Source organism: Vicugna pacos, chromosome 26 (assembly GCF_048564905.1).
Source record: "Vicugna pacos chromosome 26, VicPac4, whole genome shotgun sequence".
In the NCBI taxonomy this organism is placed as follows: Eukaryota; Metazoa; Chordata; class Mammalia; order Artiodactyla; family Camelidae; genus Vicugna; species Vicugna pacos.
The window spans coordinates 21,905,827-21,931,962 of record NC_133012.1 but is presented as its reverse complement, the minus strand read 5'-3'; the positions used below and the strand labels follow the sequence as shown (position 1 = coordinate 21,931,962).

Below are 26,136 nucleotides of genomic sequence, written 5' to 3'. Positions count from 1 at the left end.
CCATCCCGAGAGCAGGCGCTGGAGTGTCCTGTGAACGCAACGCTCCAGGAAAGCCATCCCTTCCCTCACATCAGACATTCCCAGTTCACGGCCCCAGGACGAGATCCTCCTGAAGCTGTATCTCCTCACGTTTAATCATCTTGAAATCCTTTGAAACGATCTCCTGACACTTGAAAGAAACTTCAGAATAAAAACTTATACTTAATCATAGCTTCTCAGGAGACATCCCTGGCCAGAGGAAAGGTGACCATGGAGGGCAGGGAAAAAAAAGTGGGCCTTGTTCTGAACGTTGTCATTGTCACCCCAAGTCCTATAATGAGGAAGGTAGTCACTACTGGTGTTTTGAAGGGTAGAGATTCCAGCTGGGGCCTATACCACTAACTGTTTACAAATGACATCCCTAGACCCACAGCCAAAACTGTGACTCTAAAGTCGCTTTGAGAAATATGATGGGATGATGAATAGATAGACTTAGCAGTTTGCTGAGTTCCGTGTTGTAAATAGAGGAGATGGAGAAAAATACATGAAGTCAAAGTGGACCATAGAACTACAAATTCAAGGAAATTGCATTTTTAAGGAGGGAAACCAGTCTACTTTGATTAGTTTAATTTCCAAATGTCTGTAGGATATTCAGTAGACAATATCCTGTGGAGAGTAAGAATTATAGACTCATAAAGAGGGTGAGAGGTCAGGGTTGGAGACGTTAGCCCCACAGGGTGGAGACATAATTGAACCGCGTGTCTCCTTGAAAAATTGTTTGGGTCTCTAGTTCTAGCAGCTGTGGGAGTTAAAATTATCCTCCTCATTCCACTCAGTGTATTTCATTATTTAGACATCATATATTAGACATAAGGAAGGACGTCTTGAGTGTAAGAGTGATTAAACACTGAAACAGACTACCGAAGGAGCTTGTCAAATTATCGACTCTAGAACGTTTTAAAAATAGAGGCAACCATCTGTCTTCAATGATTTGGGTGGTAATCTGTCTTGGAAAAAGAGCCTGGACAAAATAAACTTGATAGGGAGATATTAAGTAAATAATTTTCTGGACGTTTCCCTCATTTGGTGGCCTCATATACAGAGGTACTTTGTGTTTTTGTTACGAACTGTTCTGACTTATCACTCTTTATCATTTTTACACCTTTGGTTTCTAAACGACTTCAGGGCTAGCCCCAGCAGAAACTGTCACATCCCTTATGTTTTATGTTTAAAATTATTGCTTGATAACTGATTTTTTAAGAGACTATCGCATGTGAGGTACAGTATACAAACTTTATGAAAGCGAGTAGGTTTTTTTTTTTTAAACATTTGTGATAAAGTACAGTAAGATAAGGGCCAGGATTAGGGAGAGGAAAGTAAAAGTAAAAAGGAAAGACTGGACAGAATGTTACCACTGAGAAAGAAGCATTTCGTCAGGTGTAGTTCTAACCTGGAAGGACAACTGTAAAAGGTCATTTGGATTTGCATCCCCAAATCCTTCATCACAACCCTTCATCCCTCCCGAGCTGTTGACCAAGAAGCCGTGTACAAAAAAGCAGTACCAACTGGAATGGGATAGAACTGCCAATTCATGAATAGCTCTCCAAGGGCCCGCTACCCTCAAAACAGGGCTTCCTGGAGAAAGCATCATGAAAGATACAGCTTCAGCAAGACGGCTGGAGGAGAACCTTCTGCTGCCTTCCCCCTCCCAGGAGTCGAAGGCTCTTGCTGTCCCAGCTGGACAGCAAACTGCTGTCTGATTTACCTGCCCAGTCATCAGTGGTCCTTTTGGAAGAGGAGGTGCACAGCAAGTCCGCGGGGAGGGCAGCCTCTCCCCACCGTGGGAACCTCTCTCAGGGCAGAGGAAGGACAGCTAGGGTGCACTGTGCCTGGGCACTGTCCTTAACACACAGTGCCCTTCCCATTAGAAAATGTGATCCAATACATGTCCTGATCTCTGACCAATCAGGTTATCGGCTCCTTTTCCTTTGGGAGGACTCAGTAAAAATTTGGAGAAAAATAGAGGGATCCCCTTCCCAACAGATAAAATCATACACTTTGACACTAGGGATTTTTAAGCAGGGAATCCACAGAAGAATTTCAGATGCTAAACTGAATTTTCAAGGAAGTATTTCATTTTATTTCTTTTTAAATATTTTAAGATCAGTTATGAGGGGGGAGATAACAAAAGAACATCAACAATAAAAAATGTGTTCACTGGCTTCACTGCAGTGATGGTTGCCTGGGTGCACACATGTGCTAGAACTTGCCAGATTGTACACTTATATATGTGCAGGTTATTGTATGTCAGTTACATCGCAGTAAAGTTGTTTAGACACACACACGCACACAGAGCTAACAGAGGTCAAGATAACCCTTATATCTGCCCCTCCTCAAATCCACCGACCATGGGGCTCCCTGCCTGCCTGCCTGCCTGCCTTCCTACCCGCCTCTGTCCCTCCCTCCCTTCTCTGTCTTTCTCTCTTCCTTTCTGTCTACTTTCACACTACATTTTACAGACTGGAACTTCCTCAGAATTAAATTTGACCGATCACAAAGCCTAATCCTGAAATACTGAGCAAGGCTGCGTTCCACAGGACAAATCTCGAAGCCCATAAGTGGACAACAGGCAGAATTTCTGCTTGTTCTCAGAGAAACAGAAGCCCCTCTCTGAACAGCCTGATAGAAAGTGCTTGTTCCTGACTTGGGTGTTTGGCAGCTATTTTCAGCCATAAGAAAGAAGTGAAACTTCTGATTCAAGTCTCTGAAGTCACTCTTTTGGATCCTGCTAAAAACCTACACCCTTTTGTCCCAGCTGCCTCTCTGGAAGGAGAGATTGGAAGTGGAGAAGAATGTTAGCTTTTCAATGTGGAGGAAACATTTCTGGAGGCTGGTGTCAAGAGTAACCTCGCCTTTCAATTTCTCAGCAGGCAGAAATCTGCAGAACTTTTCTGAAGGTTACTTCTGCTCAGAAGGCTTTAAAATTGAAACACGGAATTGTAATCCTTTTGCTGTTAACACAGATGGTCTTAATGATTCAGCCCAGGCCACCATGTCTTCTGTGACTTGGGCACAAAGGACATGATGAGATGAGGATCCTACTCCTCGCAGGACAAGGCCAGTCATGGAAATTTGGATTCCATTTGCTACTGCCGTTTTTTTTTGTTGTTTTTTTTTTTTTTTTGAGTACAGATTTTCTGTCTCTACCAAAGCCAAAATCTTCAATCAGTTGGTTTTCAAAGATTATTTACACATTTCCAGTTATGCCACAATCATTCCTTATACAAACCAAACAAGAAGCCTCTTCATTAACAGTTGTTTTGAGCAGAATTAAAGCTTATTTTGTTTTAGTTGCACAGTTTGGAGCCATTTCCATTTTACGATTAGTAAGTGATCGTTATGAAAATCAAGAGTGAACGTGATCTGGTGCTTCATAGGATTTTATCATCTAGCTCTTCAGTGGAAATGAACATGGAGGGAAAGAAAATGAAGCTGTCAAAAATACTTGCATGTGGATTTATGTGTATTTTTTTAGAGATCTTTAGGCTTCATCAGCTTTTCAAAGAGACATGCAATCCAAAATAGTTAAAGAACCGCGGATCTAAAAGCAACATTGCATTGTTAGGAAAAATTGATGAGGACAGTTTAGATAAATTGCACTAGAAGTGATGACCAGATCATAAAATGGAAACAACACGTCACTGTATAAAAATATTTTTAAGCATTAATACCAAAAAAATTTTTAAAGAATATCATATTTGATATCACCTAAAAAATATGGAAATCAAAAAAGAATGCAGAACCCTCTTGCTCCTGCATATTTTAACGTTGTTTTATTTTGAATAGGAAGAGGATCATTAAGTTTTCCTAACCAAGCTCTGTCAGTAAGCCATTGAGAGATCACGTAAAAATGGGGAGAGGGGTCGGCACCGAGGATAAAGATCTGTCGGTATGTAGTAATGTCATCACCGAGGCCATGAAAAATATGATTAACAGTAACTAATCATTTCTTTCCAGTTCTCTGATTGGTGTTAGATGAAATCCTTAAATGCTGAATAAAAGTTAATTATAATACAACCATTATCTAGTAATCTGGACACAGTGGCCGTTAAATATCAGGGTTACAGATAAACTTGGCAGGAAGTTTTTGTTTTTAAATGATGACATTGGCGGTCGCTGCTTTGATGCCTCCACTTACCATGAATACAGAAGTGCTAACCAGCCTAATAAGGCAGCTGTTTCCAGGTATAAGAAGGGTCCTTTTGATTAATTCGTCCTAGACTGAGAAATCATGTAACAATTAGAAAGTAGGAAAACCACCATATTCCTTTTACAAACTGTGAATAGGCATATTGAGTAAGATCAAGTGTGAATTATCTACATGACCCAATAACTTCAGTTTTTCATGGTTACCTAGCTGAAATTTTCTAATTGGTTTTTATTTTTCAAAAAAAAAAAAACCAATCTGCAATTTGTGTTTAAAAATTAAATAGCTAACAGCCTTTTTAAAGTTACATACTTGAATTGTTTACAAAAGAAACTAATCTGGTCAAATCAGTGGTTAGTTCTTGAGTTTCATGTCACTTAACCTTGCATCAGTGTTAGTCCATTCTTTTTCTTGAAATATTTTCCTAGGTGTGCCAAAAAGACCCCTCCTGGTTTAATTTCTGCCTCTCCAGTCACCCCTTCTTAGAGTGCTTTTCATCATCATGGGTCCCTGTCTCCCAGATCTCTCCATGTTGGGGAGCCCCTGACCTCTCTTGGCCATTTCCCCATGACTGTCTCCATCTCTAAGCAGCTGCTTCCAGTCCATGGCTTTAAATGCTGTCAAGATGATAAACATCCCCAAATCTACTTTTCCAACGCTGATCTGTCTTCTCAGCTAGACTCGTAAATGCAGCGGCCTTCTAGAAACCTTCATTTAAATCAATAACTCCGGTATCCAAAACTTAACATGACTCCACTAACAAAATAGGCTACTCAGTTTCCCCCACCACAGAAACGGGTCCTACCCCCCTCCCAGTTGCTTTGGCCAAGCACATTTTGTGCCAAGCTTGATTCCTCTCTTTCCTTTATCATTAAATTAAGCACAAACCCTCATTTCTCTGTATTACAGACAGATAGATAGATAGATGGAGGGATGGTTGGATGGATGGATGGATAGATAGACAGATAGACTGACAGACAGATAAGATAGGTAGAGATAATGCATCGCCTCTTGAAGCCCAAGCCACTATAATCTCTTCCCAGAACTACTGACCTATCCCCTGGCTCGCCCTGTCCATTTGCAGGTCTGCTCCACCTACTGCTATATCCTCCCTGATTTTCTGCTAAAAGTAGAATTAAATCCGACTCCTCACTACTGTCTAAAACTTTGCTGTTCATAGTATGAAGGGAAGACCAGCACGTGGGCTTCACTTGGAAGCTTGTTCAACCTACAGAGTCTCAGGCATAATGAACAAAATCTGCATTTTAATAAGATCCCTCAAGTGACCCATGTGTGTATCCAAGTTTGAAAAGCCCTGGGCTGCGAGCCCCTGTGAGATGTGGGCCCTGACTTCCTCCCCAAACTTCTTCTCATGTACTCAGCTACAGTGACCTTCTGTGTTTTTCTGGAAGGATTTGTCCTTGCTTGACCTCCTGTTTGGAACTCTGTTCTCCCAAATCTTGGTGTGATTAATCCACCCGTCATTCAGGCCCCCGTTCAGGTGTCGCTGCTCAGAGAGTCATTCCTGGCCACTGGCCCCACAAAGTCCCTGCCTGTTTGCTCGATCACATCAGCTACTGACAAGGTATTTGAAACCGTCTCAGCTATTTGTTTGCCTTCTTGACTTTCATCCTCACTCTTCACTAGATTATGAGACCTTGAAGACATGGGCTCGTTGAGCACGTGCGTTAATACCCCCTGAGCATCCAGAACAGTCGCTGGCACACGGCAGGTGCCTGATAACATTCGTAAGCGACTCCCTGCTTATTTGCGTAGACTGCGAGCAACAGGCACGTGTGCTATTTTAGTTAAAGAAAAGAGTATGAATATCTCCTCATTTCTAAACCTCTAACGTGGCATGAATGTTTTCTGAATCTGACAGACAAATAGCTCACATTTGGTCTGTAGGTACGTTTGGACAAACTTTCAGTTTTGTGTTTTTGTTGTTTTTTTTTATGAGTCATTCTTAACATAGGAAGATTTGACGTAAAAATCCAAGTCGCTGGCCTCTTTAAATATCTCGAACATCTGTCAGTGCTGTAGGCCCGCCTTTCCTCAGAGCCGCAATAAGGAGGAGTTAAGGAGCTGCTCACAGGTTCCTAGCGCCACGTCATGGATTCAGAATACACTTAACCTGCCTGCCACCATCTATGGGACTTAACTATTATGTCTGCGACCCCAGATCCCAAAGCAATGATTAACCTTTCCATCTGTAGCTTTAAAAAGATCAGAGCCACACAGACACAACACTTAACACTCACATTGTCCTTGGGAACTGTGGCTTAAATATTATTATGTAGGTTGCCTGCCTAAGATTAAACCCACAGTGATCTTTTTGCTAAAGAATAGTAAGTTCTTAAGCAATCAGTATTTGTTTCTCTAGGAGGAAAATTAGATCCAGCCTTACTATTTAGTGGTTGAAGTCACTTAACTGTAAATCAAATTGAGCCATGTTAAGCATTTCCTATACTGTATTTGCAACAGGGCATAAGGATGATGCCAGATTTAATCTGAAGAACACCTGACAACTCAGGGCTTCTGCCTTTTGGGGCAGAAGAAGACATCAGTGCCTCCTTTCACATTATGTTCCTTGTTGTCTTGTATCTGCTCACGTATCTGTATGTTATCTTTTATTAAATTTCTGCCTGTTGAGGGAACATCTTTCTTTTCCCTTTTTTAAAGAGTATTAACATATCTAGGGCTATATTTTAATCCTGTTTAAACATTCCGTAACAGCTGTTGATAAAATATTTTAGTGTGTTGCATATTGCCTAATTGATGTACCACTGAGTCTCCCTGGAGAAAGAGCATTGTGAAACGGCTTACCATTGGTTCCCTCAATAAATCAGCATTCCTGTTGTGTTGAAACACACTGCGAAGAGCAAACGCCGTTGTTCTGATTAACACAGAGAAGTGCAAAACATTTCTCAGTTTTGAGTGTTTCCAGTAATCAATAAGTCAGCTCCAGAGTTGCCATAGAAGGTTCCAGGGAAATCCTTCTGCTTTTCCAAGGCCAGATAGCTGTTCTGGAAGGTTATATTTGGCCAGCCTGTTTCCAGTGTGTATCCTCTTAAGAATGATACTATAACCACCAGCGATCAGGCCCAGGGGTGATGTTGGTACCTCTCTGTCCTTTGTCCCCTAGCTAAGGGCTGTCCTTAGAGCTCCCGGCTCCTGGCAGACATAGGATGTGACGGGTACCATCAGAATGTTTAGTTATGGTACTGGTGGCGTTTCTTCCTCTGTGACTAAGTAGAAGAAATGCCGGTGTTACTTCCTGTCCTAGATTTTTCAAATAGTAAGAGTATCTTTCAAAGGATAAATAGTTGATCATTTTATAAGACACAATGAAAAGAGATGTTGACAGAAATGGTCAGCTGAAATTTAGGCAAAAGATTTTAGGTGTTGCCTAAGTTGTGTTTATTCCATCATCAGAAGGCCAGTGTTTAACATTTCTTAATTTTATTACTAACGAAGCATAAAGAAGACACATAAGAGGGCCATCAAAGTAAAAGATTATATCCTATAATAGCGCAGCCGTGAAATTCTGACCAGAATGAAAATATGACTAAGAAGAAGATAATCATTTGCTCATTAATTCAAGGAACAATTTGCCATTTTTTCAAGTGTTATGAAAATAAGAGATTCTAGGACTGTTTTTAACTATGTGGGTTTTTTAAACATATATATAATGATCTCATTATACCTGGCATGCAAATTCAAATGAAAACACATTTTTCTATCTTCTTTAACACACGTTGCCATGTTGGAAAAACTCTACGTTAGCCAGTGGACAATTTAAGTACCTGAAGCTTTTCCATTCAGAGCTCTGTTTTCTCAGCGACTGTGGCTAAAGCTGACAAAGGTTGTGTAAACATCCAGGCAAGGGCAAACATATCTAGTTATCCCCCAATACTAATAAGCACATGGGTAGACTGTGCCTAACTAAGTTAAAAGAGAATGGAGGAATCGCATTGAGCAGAGATGTCTTATTCAAAGGCCTCATTATCTCCAGGCCCCCTGCTCCCCCCGTTGAAGGAGGGCACCATTACTGCCTTCATTATGAGCAACTCCAGAGGGAGAGCACGAAGAGAGAAGGTTCCAGTGATTCACATTCTAATTATAAGTCACATATTCACAAATGGCACAAAGCAACAGCAGGGCATTGTAACCCCAGTGGTTCAGGGGGACAAACAGAGCAACTTGTTCAAAGACCACCAGAAATTGCACAGCCAGTGCTTTGTTCCAGGCAAATTATTGGGCAATGAGAGTGGTGCTGAGACCAGCTTATCAATAGCAGGATCATTTGCACACAGTCTCCTATCATTGAAATAGTCCTGTTTCCGACACAACGAAATTTGTATGCGCAGCCAAGGATATTGGTTTGCTTGATTCATGACTTGGCCCAGCATTAGGTAACTAATTTAGCTCCCTATTTTTTTTTTACTCCAGTATTCACTCTGTTTGGGCAAGGATCTTTGTAAAGTGTGATAAGCCATTCCCTGCATTAAAAACAAGGTCATATTTATGAGTGAAGAACACCTCTGAGAAAAAGTGGTTGTTCTTTGCATTGTGGAGAATCCTTGCTTCATTATAGCTCTCTGTCATTCATCCAGCTATGCCTTTCTTTTAGTATTTATTCTTTCATCTGCTTACTTATTGCAAAAATATATTAACCTCATGGACATACTCCACAGCCCCAGACCTAGATCATTCAAAGTAACGTATCTACCCATGAGTTCCTTCCCCATCTTGAATCCTCCATCCTGGACCAGAGGAACCCCTCTCCTGAATCTTGAATGCATTACCCTCTTTCCCCTAACCCAGACAAGTGTGTCATTAAAAATCATAGATTTTTAGTTGTGATTGTTTTTAATGTAGTTCATAGTTATGCTGCATGTAATCTCCCATGAATTACTTGTGTTCACTGAGTATTTTATTGCTACGATTAATCCACATTGTTCCTTGTTGCTGTGATTCAGTCATTTTAACTGCTGTGCAATGTTCTGTTGTATGAATACACCCTCCATGAATTCATCCATTCTCCTACTGTGGGCATTCCAAATACGCTCACATTCTGAGGTCCCCGGTGTTGAGACTTCAACGCATGATTTTCAGGGGAACACAATTCAGTCCATAGCACCTGGCATTTCTTGGCATATATACATATCCTTCCAGTTCCCACCTTGTCCTCACATCCCTTCTCTTCTGTGTGACTTCTCTTCTAAGGACACTCGTCCTTGGATTGAGGGCACACCCTAATCCAGGGTGATCCCATCCCCAGAGTCTCAGTTACATCCACAAAGACCCTTTTTCCAAATAAGGTTACGTATTTGGGGGCCCTGGTGGATATATCTTTTGGGTGCCGCAATCCAGTCCACCCAAACATCCTTTTTATAGGGTGAAAAGCCACTGAAATTAAGCAGTATATTTAGAGTGGAATTGGTGGGTAGGAAGACATATAAATACTCTGCTTTATAAAATATTTTCCAAAGCGGATGTACCAATTTATACTACCACAGCGACAGAGAAGGGACTCAGCTGGTCCACACCCTGTTGCTCATTAAGGAGCGTTCCTCACTGAGTAACTTTGCCAATCAAATGGAGGTAAATGGCATTTTATTTGTGGCGCAATTTGCATTTTTCTGGTATCTATGGAGGTGACTGCTTTTGAAAACTTTTTCCTTCGCTATAGTTAGTATTAGGTACTGCAAATCATCATTTGTATGAGATTTCTGCCAAGATTTTTTTGTCATTAATGGCAAGTGTTATATTAAGTCTACACTTGAAAATTCTGCATCATCAGCAGTTGAAATATCCCTGATATCTGCCAAAATCCGTCCTGTGTGATGCTAAGGAAGTCATCCATTCTCGAGAAATGTTCCCCTTAAAGTTTAAAAAGGAAAAAAAAAAAAAGAGGCGGCAGTAAGGAGTTCCAGTTTTTAAAGACTAAAATTCAACATCTCTAGGCAACTTTTGACACGTGGACACCACTGTAAGAGCTTGCTGTCAGTCCAGTGCGTCCTGAACTAAAAACTCCTCTGAACGCACGTCATTGTTATATTTTAGTTTGGTGCATGTGCCACGTATCTGCTTTTGATCACCAACAGCATCTTTGGCGTCCTAAAGTTAGACATAAAAAAAAAAAAAAGAAGAATCACAAATGCACAATAGGACCAATCAGTGGTTGCTCATTCATCATGCAGCCTTCGACTGTGTTGCCTAAAGGAGGAGCAGAAACTGCAAATATGTGTGGTGCCACCTGCTGAAATGGCTATTTCCTGCTCCTCTCCCAGCGGCTATTAGGGATGTAACCGGGCTATCTGGATGACTCAACATGAAACTCCTAGGAAATGAAGAGCCTCTTAATGACAGAATGCTGTAGTTGTTGAAATTACAGCCATAATCATTGATTGACTTGATAGGAAGCAGGAAGACTTTCTGAAATTCAGTTGAGACAATCAGCTGATTTTGTATCTATCATGATGTGACACGTGAGAGCAGAAAACTCCAACTGAAGTTCCAAATACATCAATAATTGTAATTGTAGGAGGGTCCATGGAAGTAAAGTGATGAAAAAGAGCTGTAGATTTTCAAGCCTCCTTTAAATGTTTCATATTATTATTATCAGCTTCTTCCATTAGGGCTGGTTTGCTGGCACCAAAGAAATCAGCGTTCCTGCAAGAGGTAACCATCAGCCCCTGCCAGTACCTCAAAAGCCTGAGCAACAGTTGACTTCCAGGAGGAAAGAAAACCATGCACTGGGCATGGAAAATTAGTCCCTAAATGTTTCCTCTAAGGTTTCAATAAGAATGATATGAAATATCACAGAAATAATAAAATATTAAAGTGCTTTTTTCCCATCCAGCTAGCACCTGCTGCACCCAAGGAGCTCTAGAAGCTGCTTTGACAAGTATAAAGGTGCATAAAGATGTAATCCTTGCCTTCAAAAATCTTAAAACCCACTGGAAATAAAATCATAGAGAAAATATGCTTTCAGTACAAGCTTCAGAAGAGAAACTGCCATCACTAATACATGGCATGAGAAAAAAGGCTAGAAATAAAGATGACTTCAGCTTGCCGAAAGAAATGTCTGTTGTGGTTAGAGCTTTGAGTTGCCTGGTCCTATCGGGGTTACGATAAAATAAAAGTCTTCGTTAAAAGATGGGAAGATCTGCTTAGACATTTGAACGCCCTTTTCATCAAATAGACGGATTCCTCTACTAACAAGCATTCAGTAAAAGGAAAAAACAAAGAGACTTCATCAGAATTTTCACTATAGAGAGAGAAAAATAATTAGGGAGCATTACGAGATCCTTCAAAATAGAAATTATCCCCTTACTGTTCCTCAGGAGGGCACCTCAGTTCTTCCCAACCTCTCAGTTCAGATAATAGTTTTCTTGCTTCGAGCCCCACGTGGAATTTTCTTGGAGACCACATACAGTGCCAAGTCCAAGGCATGCCCTGCTCCTGAGTGTCCAAGCAGCATGTGGCCATCCTGACTGGCGCCCCTCAGCTGTCCCACATCTCATACTGATCACGAAACGAAACGACAGAATGCCTTGCACCCCTACCCTGACCTGGGCTAATATTGTTAAAAGGAAGTTTTTCATTGAGAACTTTCTAAACAATGTGTTGTGGTCTAAGACATATTACGATTTTTATCATAGGATTTGAAATTCTGCTATAAAAAATACCTAGTTTTTCAAATAGAAAGGTAAGACTCCTTTATGCGAGCATTCTATTTCCCTGTCTTTTACTCAGATACTGGTGCTGTGGGCTGAATCTAGTCACTTGACCTCGAAGGTAGCACAGAATCAGACTGTGGCATCTGGGTACAGCCTCCTGGGACAAATCCCAGCTCTCTGTGACCTTGGGAAGTTATTCGACCTCCCTGCACCTTCGTTCTTCATCTGTAAAACGTACTGCAAAATAAGACTACCTCCTACTGTTGTTGTGAAAGTTGATTTAATCCACGTTAATGAACAAAGTGATTATTAAGTGATGGTTCTTATCACTGCTGCGGTGTAATATAGTCATGTAAGCTTAGAATCACCATGAGGCTTGCGATTATTTGAGATTAAAGACACAGGACCAGCTGTCAGTGGTATGTGAACCTGCTAGGTCACATGGTAAGCAAAGAAATACACAAATGAATAAATAAAAAAAACAAGTGAACCAGTGCCATAGAAGACAATCTTAGTAAAATCAACTCATCTTCTTAAGCACAAGAGAGAGACTATAAAGCAAGGGTGCTAGAAAAGTACTAGAATAGAATCAAACTCTCATCTTAGAAATGGTATTTTTGGAACATTATTATAATCTAATAAGTGCTACCCTAATTGTCCAAAAACAAGTTAGCAGTTAAAATCTTTTGATAGTATTGGGCCTGTGGGATTTAAGCATAAGTTGAATTTTTGACTCAATGTTTCCTCAGGGCAATTTCCAACTCTAAGAGTGGAGAATTCATTTGTAAGTTCGGATTTAATTTGGACAGTCCACCCTATCCTTTTCATCAAATGACTTGGGGTCCGGCTGTGCGTTCCACCCACCCTCTGCTCTTCCTGCCTCAGTCCCTCGTCTTGGTAAATGCTGTCACCGCCAACCTAGGGGCTCCTGCCAAAAATCTTCATTTCGAGTCCTTTTGATTCTACCCTCTAGTTACATCCAGTCTCCACCTGCTTTTCTCTGTCCTCCTGCCAGCATCCTGGTCCAGCATCCCGGTCCAGTCCACCACGGTCTCCCACCTGAGGTTCCCAACTACATGCTATGTTTCCAGCGGGGGCTCCCTCTGATCTCCTGGAACAGCCAAAGGGTGGTCACTCATCTGAGTAGAGCCATCTCATGTTTTCTTCACTGTCTGTGAATTCAGCCCTGATTCCACGTCTTGCCTGTGCCTCTGCTTCTGCCACTGCAACCAGCCTGGCCTGTGACTCTTCAGCCACACTGCCCTTTTTAGGTTCCCTCCATTTGTCAGGCTCTTTCCTGCTCTAGGAACTTTGCAGGTGTTCTTTCTGTCAAGAACACTCTTTAACCTACCCCATCATACTCGTAGGCCTGTGGTAAGCTGTGTGCATCTCTGTGTGCGTGTATGGAGATCCATGGATGACAGGGAAGCTTGTGTCCCACGTGGAAATGGAGAGAGTTGTTCACATCGGGTGACAGCCTGGCTTTCGGCACGAATGGCTCCAGCGTCTGACATGCAGCCCCCAAGATCTGGTCCTCCCTCCTCTGCCCTGCCGTCCTCTCTGAGTGCTCGGTCAGAGGCCGTCTCCTTTCCCGGAGTTAGATGCTTGCTAGTCTGTGTATCTTCCCAGCATCTCTAGCAGGAGGGGAAGGCGCACTCCTCCCTAGTCACTCAAGCACAAGGCCAGAGGGACCTCAGATGGGACCTGATCAGCCTAGCTTCCTGGGCAGAACAGTTTTCATTTCTGGTCTAGCCAAAGAGTGGCGAGACTCAAGTTGGCCAGTCCAGGCCAGGATTAGAATCAGCTCCATTTAGAGAAAGTTTTCATTTCTGGTCTAGCCAGAGAGTGGCAAGACTCAGGTTGGCCAGTCCAGGCCAGGATTAGAATCAGCTGCATTTAGAGCACTTGGCCAAGCAGAGTGGAAGGATGATGGTTAATTACCAGCAGAGGCAAGAGTGGATACTTGTCAACCAAAAACGTGAGTAAAATGAAATAAATCTGTCCAATTACAGATAACCAAACACAGTCAGATGCCCTAATCTTCCATTTACACTTCATGCTGATGGAAAAGGCCCGCTCCCAGCCATAGTTGGGCGAGCTGAAGTTTGTTCTTTCACATAGGTTCTGCCTGCTTTGGGGCCATTTTCCATCTTTTACATCAAGAATAATTATGTGCCTACTGCCGGCCACCCTTCATTTGGCGCATCCCATGTTCTTACACATCGGTGTGGTCCAACAGAATTTTCTTCAGTGATGGAGGGTATTCTGTGCCTGTGCTGTCCAGCATGGCAGTCACTAGCCACCTGCGGTTACTGAGAACTTGAAATGCAACTAGTATGACCGAGGAGCTGAGTTTCTAGAAATGTAGTCGGTTTTAATTAATTTATGTTTAAAATTACACAGCCGCAGGTGACCGGCGGCTCCTGCGTTGGCTAGCATTGATCTAGTCTGGGCCTGACATCCGTCTTGACATCAGAACTTCTCAAGGTAACAGCCCAACTAATCTGCCAAATCAATTCATTATAATGTGTGAAAAATGACTTAATTTATTAATACTTTCAAATTAATTGCTTATATTCTATCAGGAATTTTCAAAGCCTTAAAGGAAAATAGTGACAAACGGTGACATTGGGAACATTTTTCTCTGATGCACAGTCTTCTTGGTGCCTCTCAGATAAGATCACGTTTTGCTGCCTGAAAATTTTATTCCCACATTAATCACCAGGCGGCTGGCAAGTGGGCTTGCCGAGTATGAACACATCTAATAATTTGTTATTGCCCTTGGTTAGTGAGCTATTTAGATTTTACAAACTCTTATTTCTTTGAGTTAAATTTTAGCCTTTATAACCCCAATTTCTCCTCGCCTGAGAGAGAGAGCATGTGAGCTGGAGAATCCAATTTAGAAGAATTTGCAAAGCACCTTTTAAGAGATGAATGAGCATGGCATTAAAGTAAACACGCATAATTTGAAAATAATTTGGGGAATTTGCATTGTTTTGACAAATTGAAATCTGCCCCTCCGCCCCGTGTGGTTCCAGGGAGACCAGATGGTAGCGCAGGGTATTGGCGGGGGTCCAGAATTGTTTTTGTGTTAATTGATATCGTGTGCTAAGAAAGGTCTCTGGGGAAAAGTATCCCCAGGTAGTTGATTGCTTTGGAATTCCAGCAGAGAGGCGCTGTGGCAGATGAGAGGGGAAACATAAGTTACTGAGGTCTAATGCCTCAGATTGGACCAGCTAATTTTATCACTGGGAATTCAGCACACTGTTTCAAAAAAATATCAAAAAGATATTTCTGAGACAGAAAGACGGATCGGTAAAGGATGGGAGTAAATTAGCAGCAGGCAGGCTAGTTTGACTTCCCTTTGGTGTGTGGAAGATCCTTTAATGTGAGCAAGTGTGTGCAGAGCGGTGACAAGACATTCGAGGGCTTCGTTTCCTAATTTAAAGTGCTGACCCTAATCAGCCGAGCGAGGGGAGGCGGTGGATCAGGATGGAGCCCGGCGCCGCAGAGGCTTTAGTATCACCTCCAACGAGCATTTGCTGTTTAATTGGAACGTTCACACCTGCTAAATAGCTGTTGTTGCAAATGACATGTTGAGAAAGAGATCAGCTGTTTTGGGGGTTTCCAAAGAAGAGAAGAATCCATGCACCGTTCAGGCAGTTCTGCAGTTTCACTGGACCGGAAGTTGGGGTTGTGTGTCCTCCTAGGGGGAGGGGTGCTCCCCACCCTTCAGCCTGCCTTTTCTTTTTTTTTCCTTTTTTTTGCTAAACCTTTGCAAAAAGAAAGGAGGGAGAGGGGCCAGGAAGGTGGGTGTGAATGAAGCCCTGGAAAATCGGGAGAGGAGCGAGGAGACCTAGTTTAGGAGCTCCCGTGTCTTTGACATTTCCACTTTGCATGGCTTTCCTCCTACCGCTTTATTTTCTTTCTACTTCTTTTTCCGTAAGGTTGGATGAAAATGCGTATTGCAAATAAGACACATTTTCCCCCCATAATCGTCCATGAAGAGAGCTTTTCCTCACATCTCTCTCATAAGCTGCTTATTACAATTGCCTAATCGACTGCCTAGGATACATGGCCGTTTTTTTACATGTCTCTTCTAGCCTTTTTAAAAGAGCAGTTTGTGACCTTTCTCTAGGAGGTTAGTAAGGAATGCACAGCCGCATAAGCCCGATTCAGTTTCCTTTATACGAGCATGCTGCGCAAGTGACCATTATGGTATTTGCCTGGTTCCCGGCGCCCCGTTCTGCAGTCACCAGCCTTTTCTACGAATGACCACGTGACCATATGTTGTGCATTTGGCCACATAAGGTGAGAAAAAGCAAAGAAGATTTTCCTGGGCATTCAATCAAATTCCCACTCACCGGACCCTCTAATGTGGGCTTGAAATGTATCTGGTCATATATTATTTAACCATACTGTACTTTGTGTTTTCAAATTTTCCACCACGCATTCCATTTTAATACATGCATGAGTAGAGTCAATTTTGGGGCTATCTTAGAAATTCAACACTTTCAACAGATTCTTCAGACTTCAAAGAAATGAATACTAGTATCATAAAAGGGCTTTTGAAGAATAATACAGGGACATAAGAAAAATGAGTGCCTGAGTGGAGGCTCTCCTTTGGAGAGTGTTTTATTGCTTTAATTTCCTGTCTTAGTAAAGTAACAAGCCGTATAATAGAAGATATATTGTTACAGAGTTTGCAATGTATTAGAAGGCTTGAGCTGGTTGAAGACGTTATGTGAAGTGAAAAAGAAAACCCCTATTTAGCTGAAAAATGGAGACGAACCACAGCATCAGTGTTGCAGCAGCTTCAGATGGCGCCCTATCTGGGACTGACGAGTCGCCTCTGCCTGCCCTGGGTGTTTGCAGGAAATAAATCCGCGGCCCCGCGCCTCAGTCCCTGCCAGCCCTGTGTCATTAGGTTCCTAGAAACCTAATGTTATTGCATTTGTGAGGCGTGTGTAAGATGACTGTTGCTATTTGGATTCCATAGCACAAAGGTGCTATTAAAGCAGAAATGACCCATAACATACATTTTCGTTCATTTATTACATTTTTTGCATGCGTGACTGAATTTTAATCCTGAGCTTTGTCAACCTGGTGGAGTTATATGAAGCTTTTTAACCCGGTTTCATGTACCTCACTTCACTGTCTTTTACACAGTGGCATAAAAACATTCAAGAGGAGGCATTTATCCTACTGAAGAACAGAGAGACGCTTCATTTCTGCATCTAAAATTGTAGAAATGAGTGATGCAATGCTATGACTAACCTACAAAATGAGGTTGTAAAATTGTCTCATAAGTAACTGCTGGGGAGGGGAAAGCGGGGTGTCTAGCAGATTTCTGTTTTGTTTTGGTTTGGTTTGGTTTGTTTGGGGTTTAACACTGTAGGTAATCTGATGTGCAGACAGCCAGCCGCACTCCCGAAATGGAACTTAACGTGTTTATCAGGGCAGGGCGAGAAGTACTAGAATCAGAGGGCGTCTTAATCCACCACCGTTCTCCCACCAAAAGATCGCAAAACATCTGTTCCTAACAGATTGTTTGGTTTTTCAACAAAACAAAACAAAATGGAATACACAGCCATGTGGACAGCCCACCTGCAAAGACCAAAGGCCGACTGATCTTGTGTTCTGCTTAATGATAATCTTAGTTGATCCTGTAGGTCTCAAGAGTTAGAACCACCATTAGCACCCTTGGCTGCACTTTGAACACACCTTAGACAGTGCGTTTTGCCATGTTCCTCAGCTCGACGTGTTGACTGATGGGGTTTTTCTGTGCAGAAGGTTTTACCAGATTAAAACTAGTCTGCGTGTCAAACCCTCACCCATGTTGACACAGCACAGCTAGACCTCTCGTGGGCTGAGAGGCTGACACAAGAGCACAGACGGAACTGGTTTCCTCCATTATCTGTGTTCATCTTTGGAAGAGTAATGATGTCCACGGTTTACTGCTAACTGAAGCACAAAAGACTTCCTCTGGGCTCGCCACTGACAACACTCAGGCACATTAGCCGAGTCAACTAGAGTTAGTTCAAAGTGAATCGCTTCATTTTGATTGTGGTGACTTTACCGGCTCCGTCCACATGCTGTAATGGTATATTGTCAAGCTGTTATGTCCACCACCTCTTCCCCCGCCTCTTTCTCCTCTTTCTGTGATACCCAGGTCCCTTTATTTTCAGGCCTAGTTTTGGGTCTGTTCGAGATCTCTGGACTGAACAGCACTTCAAAATGACGCATCTTCTCACCTTGTTTTACAACATGTGAAGTTTTCTTTGGTAACTCTTTTTCCTCTTCATCCTTGGCTAAAATCTGTTGAGAATTTTATTTTAATTTTTTTAAACAACTGAATGAGTCGTTAGTAAGAGGCATTGCCAATTATAGTTATAATGTGTGCAGATTTTAAAATGCACATAAATAAAATGTTGCACCGAGAATTACTAGAGACTAAATATTGACTTCCTCATTCAGTCACAAATAGGAAGCCGGGTTATATGTAGAGCATATATACATACAGCAGTCATTTAATTCACCAAGCAGAAGACAGACGTTATAGTCTGCATAACAGCATTCTGGAAACTTCTCAGGCAGTGGGGCGTTTTGCTGTCAGGCACCCTGTACAATGCATCGATTTTTTTTTTCTTACTTGATTGTTTTCTCATTTACTTAGTTCTTGTGCAGGTTAATGATAAATGTGGCTCTTTCACTTCAGGAAAAAATACTCATTTTCTGACACTTCCCAGGGACTGTGTGGTACTGTACTTCCTATACAGAGTAGCCATCAGTTCCCAAACTGCCAGCCCCTCAGGCACCAGTATACTCTGTGATTTCGTTTCATTCATGATTTCCGAGTGTGAGGACCCCCTCGCCCAGCACACAAAAGCGCTATAATTACTTTCATTTCTTGGTTAGCACAGGTCATGGAGCAAGTGTTAATAATCATCTTTCCCTCTGGACTTCTCTGTATTTATATATCTCTGATCTAATAACCATTGGGACCGTAGAGGTGTATTTTATCTTCATTTCAGTCCTTTTGGTATTGTTTTAGCCCAGGGGGGAAATCAGATGAGGTACAGAACATGGTAAACTCAAACAACTCTGAGGTCATTAACACCTAATTAGAAACAGCTTAGAGATTGAAATGATTTTGGTTAAGATATGAGAGGAGGAGGGGTAGGGATCGGACGGGACTGAACGTCTCCGGCGCCAACGTGGGTTTTAGCGGCCCTGGCCAGGCTGTGCTTCATTGTGGGTTTTCAACCTTTAAGGAGCGTTTGTGTGTGTGTTTTCTTTTTCTTCTTCTCTTTTTATTTGATAGAATAAGTCTTAAAACAGTAGGTAGCAAGCAGAGAAGACCTTGCCCAAAGGCCCAACATACTAATTGATTTTTCTTTGAGTGAAAGACATGGTCTCTCTTCATTTCAGACCAGAATAACCTAAAGAGAAAGTGTTTTTAAATATTGTCTGACGAAAGCCACATTCCTGTGTTGGATGAGAAAGACTCATGACTGGGAGACAGCCATTTCAGGGGAGTTAAATTGTGTTTTGTCAAGATTAAGAAAATATTTGTGTCTAAAAATATGACTGCTATCTATATATAGAATTTTTTTATTGAAGTATAAATGTTTACAATGTTGTGTCAATTTCTGGTGTACAGCACAATGTTTCAGTCATACATGAACACACATAGATTTGTTTTCATAGTCTTTTTCACCATAAGTTATTATAAGATGTTGAATATGGTTCCGTGTGCTATGCAGTGTAAACTTGTTGTTTCGCCATCTATTTTTATTAGTTTTGAATAAGTCTTAAGTTTGGCCGCACAGCAACTTTGAAAAGTTTGTGAGAGTTTATCTTGTATAAAAGTACGGTCATCCTAAGTTTTATCGCGCCGTTAGGTAGCTGGACGAACACTGAAAGAATTCCCATACGTGTGCGTGTGTGGTGGGTCTACTGCAGGCCTGTGTCTCTGAGCGGGGTCACCGCTGGGAAGAGAGAAATTAAACGTGGAAAACAGGCCCGACCCCAGCCCAGCTGACTCAGAGAGGAGGACCCTCTCGCTCGCCTTGTTTCTGGATGTGCAGCTCAGCATTCGAAGTGTTCGTGGCATGTCTTCTGCCAAAGGATCCCTTCCCCTGGAGCTGACCTGGTCCAGCAGAGCCCAGAGCCCCGGGCGCCCTGGGCTGGGGGACCCGGGCGGGGTGCAGGCGGCCTGGCAGTACAGTCCCAGGGCCATCTGGCAAAAGCCCTTGCTAGTCGCCTGAACGCTTACTTCGGATGTCCTGGGAATATGCCTGCCCAAGCTTTCTAAATCTGGAAGCAGTGTAGCTTCTGGGTCGAGGTCTTGGGTGCCAGAATTGGACTGTGGGGTGTAAGTCCAGCTCTGCCACTGACTTCCTACAGTCCCCCTCGGCCTCAGTTTCCTCGCCTGTAAAATAGGGATAAAGATAATGGTCTGTCCCTCACAGGATTGTTGTGAGGGTTAAGTGATGTAAAGAGCCCAGAGCTGTGTTGGCTTATTAATATAAGCCAGCTGTCCTCAAACTGTGGTCGGGGGCGGCAGGGGAACTCTGGGAGGGCTCTAGGCACCCTTTCCATGGGTCCGTTAGACCCAATTATTTTCATAATGATGCTAAGTTATTATTTGACTTTCTCACTCTTACTCTCTCATGAGTGGGTCGAGAGTGCACACAAATCACATGACCTGGGATTCTGCAGCAAACTGAAGGCGGAAGCAGGTAGCAGAATCCAGCTGTTTTCTGCTAAACGTGACAGTAGAGATCTGCAAAAATGTAGAATGACAGCAGTCTTCTCACGGTGTTTTTGGTTTGGAAAACATCGTGGTTTCTTATTAATAAATGTTATTTTTGTTACCATACAATAAGTTTATTATTGCTATTTTCAATGATTTTATAGATAATGTATTTTTAAAATTTCTCATTTTCTAACATAAATATTGATAGAAATAATCCACATAAACAAAAAGCTCTTTAGAATCTTAAAAAAAAATTTTTTTAATATGAATGAGTTTTGAGACCAAAATATTTAACGACCACTGCCAGGAGCTCTTACTCCTCTCGACTTCTCCCACCCTCATTACCTTGGGTTTTACCTTGCAGATCTGCAGGCGCCAAGTGAAATGCTGTCTGCACAGCTCTCCCTTAAAAGAGGAGCTGATCCTTTTATACTTTTCCTAGAATGATTTGGAAAAAAAAATTTTCTTTTGCAATCAGCAGACACAACCAACCAAATTTATTTACATTGCTGATTGCTGAGCCCCACTTCCAGAAATCCTGATTCCAGAAGTTTGGGTGAGACCCTGGAATCTGGATGATTAACCTCTACATTAAATTCTGAGATGCTACCACATTTTTAAGGGCAGTATTACCCAAGGAAGTCCTTTTTCATCTCTTCAGACTTTAAGCAGCCTCTGCATTCAGCTTTTCCCTCTCACTGTGGGCTTATTACCTTTTCTCAGTGAAGGGCAGCTGGAAACTGCGGTCTTCTTGGCAGAAAGATGCAAGCAGGGTGGTTGGTGGGTGTCTCATGGACTTCTGTGGGCGGCTGGTAACTTTGAGCATCGAAAAAACTATACGCCAGTTTTCTAGGCCACTGCATAGCTCAGCAGTAATTAACTTTGGGGCCATAGGTTTTTTTCTTCAATTGCAATTTTCTGGGGGCCAGTGTGTGAGGACTGTGGAGGTGAGGGAGAAGCTCTGAGGGAGGGTGAGCACGGACTGTGCTGCTGGGACGAGTCGAACCACGCTCCTGGCCTGCCGTTCTCACAGGCAGGCCTGTGTTTGTCATTTGGAAATGGAGTGCAGGGGGAAGAGGACGTAGGTCCAAAGCTTGCTGCAGAATTTTAAGTCCTCAGGTTTACAATCGTCAGTAGAGAGTCCTTCTTCTCTTCTTTGAGTCACTTCTCTATGATCAGAGAGGCTCATCTGTGATGTGTGTGTCTTAGGGCTGGGATGCGAGTTGGTGCCTTCAAAACCATCCTCCAGTCTAGTCTTCCAAGTCGCAGTTCTCTGCCGTATCCATCTCATTTGTGGCTGGTTTTGAAAGGTCCTACGGAGAAAGGCACGTTAACCCAGAGATGAAGTCACTATTTAAGGAGCTTGTTTGTTTATGACCACTGGTAACTAAGAGTCCCATGTTCTGTGTTAGTTGCGTGGTTCTTACGGCGGGTCCTCTTCCTTTAGGCTGAAAGAGAGGAAGAGAGAGCACGGGGGCTTGTTTCTTCCCTTTTCCCTTGGCAACTAAATGTGAATAACATGAAGAAGAAGCATCCGTAGGAATAACTGTCTTCCCACTTGGCTGAGTCCTTTAGGTGACTCCCTCTGTGATGTAAATCAATATTACAGTGAATGCATATACATGCTCAAGGGGGAGTCAGTATATTCTGTGTGCTAATGTTTCTCAAGCCTAAGAAGGCGGCAGGCCACCTCCCCCTCCTGCAAACAGGACATGTCTTCCATTTCCTCTATTTTCCTTTCATCTCCCTCCCCATGCACCCTCCCACCCACACGGACTCACCCATCCTAACTGCACATCAGCATTGCAGACTGATTGACAGACAGTGGATGCTCCAGTGGAAGTTAGACTTAAAGAAATTCGTACAACAAATACGTATTCAATACTCTCCATTGAGACTTGCGCTGAAAACTGGGGCTTCTGGAGGGAACAGAAGTGGTCAACTGTAACCAATATTTTTAAAAATTTATTTCAGTTTAGTGGGTGCTGTGGAGTAATTACATAGGGCAGTATAATAGAAGTGACTGGGGTGGAGCAGGGAATTATTCTAGATTAGCTCTGAAGGGGGTGCGCGTCAGCAGAGACTGGACCATTGAGGAGGAGTCGGGGAAGTTTCCCTGCAGTTAAGAACAGCGAGCACAAAGGGCCGAGGTGGGAAAGAATGATGGCTAGACAGAGCCAGAACTGTCAGAGACACGAGGCATGAACTTGGTCTGCCCTGGTTATGAGTCGTTGGTGATTCTGTGTACAATAGGAGACCTTTCTGAGGCTTACGCTGGGAGTGACGTGGTTGTCAGTGAGCTAGTGAATGGTGATTAAAAATGTGGAGTGCCCCATTGCAGTTGTACCAGATACTCTGAAGAAGAATCTCTCTGTACACCCTGCTACTTATTCGTGGACCTGCGGAACCATCAGGAGTCACCAGATATTGTACAAACTTCCATTAGGGAAGCCAGTATCACCATTGGAAAGGATTCCTACAACAGCATATAAAGCCACAAGTGATAGCTCATTTGGTAGACAGGGGAAGCGAGGAGTCTCTGATCCTTTCCAATGGTGATACTGGCTTCCCTAATGGAGGAGGCTCTGGGTCTGTAAACAGTGGCCACATCCCCAAGGGCAGCCTTTCTGAGCTCACAGCATGACTGAGCCTGAAGTCCTGTATCCGAGTTCCCTGCTTCCCTGCACACCGACAGCATAATCACCATCGGCGGTGGCATCTTTGAAAACGAAGTACAGCCATATAGAGCTGGCTTAGGTTTTGACATTTACTTCCCCCGAGTGTAGCAGGCTTCTTGTCCAAGGAGCCTACACTTCTGACAGACCTTGGCCCTTAGGAGTTCCCGCAGGCGATGCAGGGTGAGTCTGGAGCCAATTTACCAACACTGATGACTTACTCCTATTTCGGACCCGTCGTGGCTCTTGGACTGGCTCCCTCAGCTAGCAGGCAATTAGCCGTGTCCTCCCAGCACACTTCATTCGGGTGAAGCAGCGGGAACCCTCCAAGACTGAAAGCGTGCCGTGGAGATGGAACTCATCAGCACACATCACCATCCCGTCGTCCGATCGCTGCCAGGAACGGGGGCTGGCGGGTGTTAGCCTGTCAGCCTTGCCCCGAGAGGGCGAGGTGAGTCTCTGACAGTGTCAGTGTCAGCTTCCTACAGGGGGCTGGTGTCTGCCGCTAGCGTGCTATGGAGCAGGAGTCTACTTTTGGCCAAAGATTTTGGAGGCAGTGGTCGTGTTGAAACGCCTGACATTTCCAAGCCGGTTTGGAAACCTCAGGGGACTTGCACCGAAGGAAGTTCTATAGATAGAACTCATCCTCCAAGCATTTTCATTGCACAGGGAAGGCCCACAGCCTCTCTCGCTTGGGGCCTACTTGTCCGGAGCAGGTCACGTGTCGTTCGTTGGTGTGACTCGTGTTTGTGGGTGTGGGTTTTACATGAGGGATTCCGCAACAAGACACTGGTGAGGAGTTTGGGGTTGGACCGGGTCCCCACTTCCATGTCTTGCTTCTGGAAGTCAGGGGAAAGGACGAGGTGCCATTGATACCATTTATGGGCACTAGTTTGACAAAGAAATTCAGACCACAGCATTCAAAGCAAAACCAAACTATTTGTTGCGATGCAGATGTTCGACTTGCCCCCTCGGATCCACTCGCCACCTTTCCGCACCTGCTTGGGGCCACTGAAGGCTGATCTTTATGGACTCCGTCAGCAGGCTCCCTTCATCTCCGACTTCCAGTTGGGTTTGGTCAGTGGGAAACCAGTGGAAGACCAGAGAGAAGAAGGCAAGTCGGGTTGGACTAGTTGTTCCCCAGGCCCCTCCCAAGTGGGCTGTGGGCTGGCCCTGTGCTTCAGGTAGGCCACAGCTCTCTCTGGGTGACCTCGTCTATACCTGTGCTGACTCCCTTGGTTTCTCTAGGCGTCACTGAGAGCCCTCCTCAGCTTCTCAGTCCGGGGGATGGGTTCCCTCAGCCCTGCCCGTACCTGTACAACTCCTCATCTGCCCTGTTTGTGTCCCCTATTTGTATTTCTTGTGTGTAAAGGTAATTCTGACCAAAATAATCTACGACTAATTTTTACAAAGGAAAACAATTATATTCAAGGCCTTGAAGCTCAATACCCATTTTAAGCAAATCAGTATGCATGCCATTCTCACACTGCGTTCCACATACAACTGGTAGACTGCGAGTCCTTTGGAAGGTGGGAGGAAAGCCAGCCGAGGGCACGCCCACCTTGGATGTCGCTGGCTTTAAGAGCAGTCATGTGGCTCATTCACAGTCACTGTCAACAGCCACATTATTGCGTTGGTCAGGAAATAAAGCTTCAGGGATTTAATATCCTAATGTGATAGTTCCTTACCTTCTGTATGTGTTTTCCTTGTTTTAGGTACCTTTTAGGGACCTGATTCAAGGGTTTGATTTGACATGGAACACATCATAATTTTTTATCACTTATAGTGGGTGGATATGGGCCCTTAATGGTTCCATGCAGAAAATTTGTGTTTTGGGAATCGATTCCTGACACCAAGTAGGCGATGACTGCATGAGGAGGAAGGAGCAGTTTATGGCGTCTGAGACTCAATTGCGTCACTTACGTAGGGATAATGATAGCACCTGCCTCCTGGCAATGTGGGAATTAGCAAGGAGCACCGTGCGCCTGGGACACACACGTGTCAGTAAGTGCTGGCTGCTGTTGTTATCCTAGCTGACTATCTTGCTGATTCACAAATGGATGTTTTTAATACGATCTTTTATGGGAAGGCAGGAAATATTTAAGGATGCCTTAGTAACTTACACCTGTCAAATAAGTAGAATTCAACGCTGTTCTTGACTTCTGCAGTCAGAACTCTTTTGGTTAGTTAACTCTTTTGGCATAGACTAACCTCTAACTAGATTTGTTTTCTGTGTGTGCATGTTGAGATGGAAGAAATAGGAGAAAAGAAAACAATGAACCTAGTTTATGATAATCAAAGAGATCAAATTGAGGATCTGGGCTGAACCTTCATGTAGATGAAATGACTCAAATGTCTTTTAATTCGGGGTTCTTCCATAATCAGAAACCATCGTTTCAAGTAAATTTATACCCTTCAAATGCATATTGCATGAACGAACAGTCTTCTTTGTGCCTCACCATACTGTTCGGGGAGGAGACTAAGGTCAAGTTCCAGGAAAATATTCATTTAATATCTTCTTCTTGTCTATGTTTTTATTTTTTTTCGGCTCTGTCACATAGAAGAGCAATTTGACAAGTTAACGCTTTTTTCCTCTATATTTTAATGCTACAACACAGAGAACAATAACATATCAATTAAATTTAATTACCCTCTGGCTTGCTTCCTCCGGTACCTACCATTGTAAGCAGTGAGCTTTTATAAATAGCCCCCTGAGGGCAGGAACCTCTCAAGCTCTGTAACTTGTGCTACAATTTCTGTCCAGGGTCTCACAAAAAAAAATCATTTAATATATTCTGTGTGTTGTCTCATTTCTCCAATATTCTC

At 43.1% G+C, this 26,136-nt stretch overlaps 1 protein-coding gene across 1 annotated transcript in view; it reads left to right on the top strand.

Annotated features, from left to right (window-relative positions):
* Positions 1-26,136, top strand: part of TENM3 (teneurin transmembrane protein 3) — a 1,525,061-nt gene that overhangs the window by 556,766 nt on the left and 942,159 nt on the right. The window lies entirely within an intron of this gene.